The sequence below is a fragment of the Alligator sinensis genome, unplaced genomic scaffold (assembly GCF_000455745.1).
Source record: "Alligator sinensis unplaced genomic scaffold, ASM45574v1 scaffold1059_1, whole genome shotgun sequence".
NCBI lineage: Eukaryota > Metazoa > Chordata > Crocodylia > Alligatoridae > Alligator > Alligator sinensis.
Genome location: NW_005842103.1, coordinates 630281 through 636992, shown reverse-complemented (window position 1 = coordinate 636992; position 6712 = coordinate 630281). Strand labels below are relative to the sequence as shown.

General features: G+C 47.7%; 1 long non-coding RNA gene across 1 annotated transcript in view; it reads right to left on the bottom strand.

The window, feature by feature from the left end:
* Positions 1–6597: 6597 nt before the first annotated feature.
* The window catches only part of LOC102381725, a 15798-nt gene continuing 15683 nt past the window's right edge, over positions 6598–6712 (bottom strand). Inside the window, exon 3 of the long non-coding RNA XR_003094260.1 lies at positions 6598–6653. This is a non-coding gene — a long non-coding RNA (uncharacterized LOC102381725). The remainder of the gene's footprint in view (positions 6654–6712) is intronic.

The window sequence follows — 6712 nt, the reverse complement described above, 5'->3', positions numbered from 1 at the left end:
AAGCAATCATTCCTTTGTGCTTGTTTACTTGGGAAAGGCGAACGGCCCAGAAGTCCTTGCCCTCAAGCTATTCTGAGCCTCAGAACAACGACTCCTGGCAACATCAGGGGTACAGAAGAGCAAATCTCAGTCCCTCCTCATCAGTCTAGGGGTACAGGCCAGCACCAGGCCAAGTCCATGGTCCAGGTCTAGGGTCAGACCATGCCGTGCTACCCAAGATCACGTTCTCACACTGGAACAAACACGGATACACTCCAATGTAAGCCTCCAAAACGCCTAGAAAGAAATCATTCATCTGCCTGGGGCTCTCGTCGTAGCAAGCTGTGGTTTGAAATGAACACCGCTGGCGCGATTCCAAGGCACTCTAAGCAGGGCAGCGGTGGAGCCACTCTGTCAGAGATGCCCGATTAGCAGATCCAAGGCTGAGAAAGGGAAAGCAGTTCCGCAAGTCCAGGCACCAGCTGTTCGCCGAGCGGGAGGCAACTTCTCAGTGTGTCCCGCCAACGTGCAATGGCAAGACATCAACTTGTCAAATCCAAGACAGAACTTGTCCAGTTCTGCAAGTCCTCCCTCCTCCAACAGCTCTGCACTCCCGTTCCAAAAGTGTCATCACCAGCGGTGTCCCAGCTCAGGTCAAGAGGAGTCTAATGGCAAACGCAGAGATTCCTGTACTGCATGCAGCTTCAACCACCACAACCAGAGCGCCTCGGGGCTACATGTGCAGCTTAGTCGAACTCCTAGATGCATTGCTAGGAAACAGAGAAAAAACCCTGCTCCTTGGCACACGTGTGCGCTGCAAACCCCATGCACTCATGAGGAACTGCAGTCCACATACAGAGGAGAGTGGACTTTGGCTCAAGCAGCTGTTTGATTCTGAAGCACCATGAGATCCTTGGATTAAAGGTGGTATCATGCAGCCTGAGATCTGACGCATGTACTGAGAAAGGTTTTCATAGATTCATAGATGTCACAGCAAGTTGCTCTGGCTCATTCAGTATACAGCAGCAAAGTTCACTCCAGCTCTTAAGAAATCCTGAGTGATGGGGTTTGCTGGTTAAGATGACATTTGCTGCTAGCTTAACCAAAGGTTAACATATGTAGTTTTGCTTTGCCTTGCAAACCCAGTGCTGGCATCCAGGCTTGCTTCCCACTAGAAGCTGATCCACCCACTTCCCCTGCGGAGAGCTCAGAAGTGACCTGGGGCTTGCTTATCAGAGTACACTTGCTGAACAAACAGTTTCACTACAGCTCAAATAATTTTATAGAATGGGAGATAAGTTAGGGAGCAGCTTGCCAAGAATGTTTAACAGCAGGTCATCCTTTGTATAAGGTTAAGAGGTAAATCAAGAACGATAAAGCACAGGGAGAAAAAAAAAAAGAGCATGCGTCAGATCTCAGATAGGCCTAATTCTCTCCACCAAAACAGTGATTGCCAGCTAGGGTGCAACTCCGTGACCACTCCCGCGTCAAATCCAAGGAGACGAACAAGCAGTTATGGTTCGTTTTATTGTGCGCTGCCTCGCTCCATAACCTATTTATCAGGTTTAAGCATGCTGCAGGCACTCCTAGCCTTTCTACTGCCACCCAGTAATGAGAGTTGCTGCAGAGAGCATTTTACTACTGCCACCCAGTAATGAGAGTTGCTGCAGTGGGCATTTTCCCAGTGTCCCAGCCATAGCAAGTGTAGCACTGAAGTCAGAGTACAATTCTAGTAGCACACGGTGACTAGTGGCATAAATAGTCTCTCTTTGTCATGCTGCTCTGGGCATCACGGGATCAAACATCCTTGGGGTTCTGGTTACAGGGCTGTGGAGCTGTAACTGCTGGAGGCAAGAGGAGGATTCGTGGCCCAGCATTATTCTGGTGCCAGCCACCCAGTGCAAACACATACTCTGCCCCAGAGTGCCCGTGCCATGCCCCAGCTCGGTGGCTGTAACCGTCTCCCATCCTGCACGCAACATCAGTACCCACAGCAGCCTGTTATTCCCAGCAAAGAAGGTACACACTCGGCAGGCTAGTGCCAGGGCTACGCTAGACTCAGACTGTGGGGACCTCACGCACCTCTGCTACTGAACGTCATTACACTGCCCCCAGGCTCTGCAGGCTGTCTCCAGGCCTTACCACAAGAAAACAGCATCCAAATGCTCCCTGGTCTTGCCCCTCCTACACGGCTGGTTGGGAATGCGTCTCACTTTGAAGCACCTGCGTGGCTGTTTATTAATGTGGGAGCTGGTGGGTCTTTAGGTTGGTTTGTCAGCAGGCTACACTGGTACCGCAACGAACCTCGGTTCTGGTCCACTGGGAGTTTATGTGCTTTCATCTCTTACAAAGACACCGAAGGGGCAGAGTCCAGCCAGCAGGACGACTGTAAGTACTACCTGTAGCGCACAATGCCTGGGAGAGGGGAGGGAAGAGAAGAGACAGCATTGTTCCTCTTGCAAAACACCACCAAGGTCACTAGTGCCGGATTGTCAAAGGGGTTTAGGTACCAAAGGTAGATTCATAGGTAATCCCAGGAAATCAAGGAGTGAGAGATGCTGAAGAGGTGTGCATGCTTTCATAAATCCCACTAGGCACCTATCCCCCCAGCTTTTGAGTCTGGCTCTTGGGATCAGCTCCCAAAGCACCAGTCACTATCACACGAGCATTATGTCTAGGATAAGATACCCACAGGTGGGGTCCTGGGGTGGCCACCACCCCACGCACCCCCATCCACGGTTCCTGGGGCCGACTCTTGTTCCCTTGGTGCGGGATCACCCACTCCCAGGCTGCTCCGCTCTGCTCTTGCCTCCTTTTCTGGGGCCAGGCTGCTCCCAGGTGCCAGGAGGGGTCAGCATGGCCAGGGAAGCTGGTTCCTGAGAGACCCAGGTCAGGGCCAGCTCCTCCCTCAGAGGACATCATTTCCCAGACTGGTCCTTCTTACACAGGTTATTGCCTGCCTGCTGTGCTGGGATAGGGAAGCCCATGTCAGCACACCCTGTCCTCCAGCTCACCACCACCTTGGATGCCTGAATCCCACGACTGCCCTCTACATAGTTATGCTGCTGATTAACCAGGGTCATCATAACCAGCCCCACTCCAGGAAGCCTCATCAGCATTGCAGTTAGAAATACCCACCTGGACACTGAAAACAGACACCATCATGTGAGCCGTCAGCAAAGCTGTTTGCCTCCCCCATTGATGCTATTGGCTTGGAATTTGGAGGCTCTTCAGTAAACTAATAAGCAGCCACATCTACCTGCGGTAAAGTCCCTGACCACACTTGGCATTGGTGATTTCACCTCCAAGGGCTCAGGTAGCCCCAGGCTTAGCTGTGGGGGTTTCAAATATAGTGCAGAAAAGAAGTAAACTATCAAATATGCTATTTTGCAATTACTTGGGATTCTTTTTTTTTTTTTTTAAGTTCAAAATCTCTGTTAATTGAAGCTCTGCTGAGGCTTATTCAATAACCCACCAAAGTACACACCAAACTAAAAAGCATTCGTTTGGCACTGGATTACTGTTTAATATAAAATACCTGACTCCTTCATAAATAATTATCTTGATTATAGCCAAGCTGTGAGAGTATCCTCTTTGGTATGTATAACTTTAAACGATTTCAACTTGTTAATTTCCTGACAAGTGCAATCAAGTGATAATGTAAGTGATAATATAAGCTGCTTGTTAAAGTACAGAAATCTCTGAATAAGAAATTCTCACTTCATCATTAGAAGCAAATGTTTTCTCAAAGTTAGAAGAATCAATATAATCTGCCTTTTGATACTGTGCTGATGCCTAGGGAATAAGTACCTCATCAGTCTCTTTTAGCTCTTTATTCACTTTAATTTAAGGCAGTGGCAACTTTCTAAAATGATTTACACTCCTTTGTAGTCCCACACATCTTCCCTGTCTTATGTCTGAATTTTTCTATCCATGTCTCTGTTTAAAGAGCAGCTATTCAAGGGGTAGACAGGAGCTACAGTCCTAGTAAACGAGGGTTTGAGTTATTAGTATTGTTTAATGATGAATTGAAAAATTAAGTACTCTAGGACAGAAGTGTTATCAAGCCGTGAAATCTTGGCACCTCCCTTTCAAGCAGTGATAGATTAGCCCTGAATCTGTGTTCACTTCTGAATGCTCTACTGCTGCAAAAGAATGCATAATAAGCATTTCTTCTTGTTGCTGACTCTTTCTACATAAGAAGTGTCATTTATTTTGCTTGGATATGTTTGAGTTTGCCTTGTACCATCTGGCAACCATATCTGCACATGCCACATTGTGCACAGAATCATCACAGAGTGTCCAACTAGATTTCCTCAACACTGGGACTAATTTTTATTATCAGAATTAATGTTTCCATTGTATGAAAGAAACTAAAGCAGCAGCCAGACCAACTCCCAGTTCACCTGATCCCCGGTATAGGCAACGTATGCATTCACCAGCCATCAGCCATTCCTTTTTCTATCTATTCCCAGGCACTTACAAGCCGATAGGAAACTAACAACTCACACAGGCTTCAGGTCAGTCTCCTCAATGTCCTCAACCTTTGAGAATCCAGTCCTGCAAACACCCACGTAACTTCACACACGCACAGGTGATTTCACTGAGTCGAACGCTACCAGGGCTGTCATTCAACAGTACGGCCAAAGATGATATAGGCTAAGGACAGATGTTCAAAAACCCCTGGTGCAAGTGCTCTATCGCACTTTAAAGTGCTATAGTTAGAGTGCAAGTGATCTGGACAGATGTTTGCTATTTGGTGCAGGGGGCTTGGAGCCTGCCTGCACTGGCCACTGGCGACTGTCAGCAAAGGTTGGGGGGAGAGACTCCAAACCCCTTCCGCACAGTCCCCCCAGCCAGGCACTGTTGTGGGGACCCTTTTCCTCCACAGCTCCCCAGCACAGGGCCGGGGTTGCTGCAGGGACAGGAAGCCCAGATCCCTTTCCTCCGCAGCTCCCCCAAAATAGCCAGCAGGGCTGCCCAGCTAGGACGGGCAACACGGGAAGAGGTCTGGGCCCTCTGTCCCTGCAGCAGCCACAGCCCCACATTGCACTGCTGCTAGGATCTGGCACAGACGTTCAATAACGCGCTCTAACAGAAAGTGCTTTAATCTAATACCTCATCCATCTAGGGTTAACTTAGAGTACGACGCCGTTTTTAAAGCACTCCAAGAGCTGTGAGCGTCTGTTCAGTTACAGCGTTAGAGTGCTGTCTGCTTCTGGTGTAATGTCTGTACCTAGCCATAATCTTAAATCCTTTCCCCAGAAGCCAAGGCTACAGTATTCTGTTTGTAAAATGCACAAGACATTGCTGGTTTTCCTTTTAAAGTGGTGGGTGAACACCTCATAGTTTCATAGTCGGTAGGGTCGGAAGGGACCTGAGCAGATCACCTCACCGCATCTCAGACCTGGGCTGTACTCCACCTCTATACATAGCCAGCCAACAATCCCATTACACGGTTATGCTTTCAGACGCATCGTTTTTTTATGGCTGAAGTCTGAGGAGCAGATTGTGATCTCTACTGTACCACAGCAAGTCCAAATTTACAGCGAGACTGTTGTGCCAAAGGCCTGGTCAATGAGCACAGTAATAAAATGCATTAGCACATTTAGAGCTCTCTCTCCAAACAAAGTGATTTAGTTTAAAAGAAAAATAATTGCACAGAAGTGTAACTACCGGTGTTTCAGGGAAGGGTTTTAATAGTTCAAATGCATTTTAATACGAGTGTCATTGCTCCTTCTGTTGCAAACAGAGACATCTTTGAAGTGCCACTAGCTAATCTGAACCTGTCACTGTCCAGCGTGTTGCTCTGAAAGGATCATCTCAGCAATCTGAGCCAGCACATTCAGAAATCAAGAGCACCGATTGTTTTTAAATGGCATCATTTATGACCACCCAAAGATGTTTCTATTATTACTGCAGACTGTTATTGGCTCAGTCTACATCAAATTATGGGGTCAGATATTGTACTTGCCTTTCAGCACTGCTTGGATTGTTTTCATAGAGGTTTATGTTTCTTCTTGATAAAGTGTCATATTTGGCTTTGAATTTGGAAAACAAAAACAGTTTTGCATAAAGAAATAAAAAGGTCCTTGTGTCTCAGAAATCAAAACCATTTGCTAGGAAATGAAATCTGTTTGAGATAAAGCTGTTGGCTTGCTCTTTGTACACAGTACAGGGTCAGAGCCCATGTGGATGTGGGAGGAAACCTCTACCGTGTCAAGTGTCCAGAGCTTTGTTTTAGCTTTCGCCCAACATCAAGCCTCATCGCACTCAAGCAATCTCTCCTTCCAGCTTGTGTGACCAGGTTTTTCTTTCTAACCTCCCTTGTACTGATACCCTGCAAACATTTGTTCCAGGAGGTAATCATCCGTAGCTTGCTAAGGCTGCATGAGTGCAAGGGTGGTCGATGTACACAGGAAAGGGAAGACTCTCACCTGTATGAGTTCTGCCCAAGACCTTATGCCAGCAGTGAAGCAGGTATCAGCTACAGGTGCTCTCCACACAACAGGCCAGGGTGGGGGAGAAGAGGGAAGGGTGTCTCATGGGTCCAGGAGAGTAGCTCCTGCCAGCACTCCCCCAGTCAGCCAGGGTCCCTGGGCAAGACGGCTGTCCCCCAGCCATCTCTGACTGTTTGAAGTCCATTTTCAGAAGCAGAGTACAGTATTTCCACCCTGAAAGATTTAAAATCATGAGTCAGAGAACATCAAAACCATGAGTCAGACCCTCACTG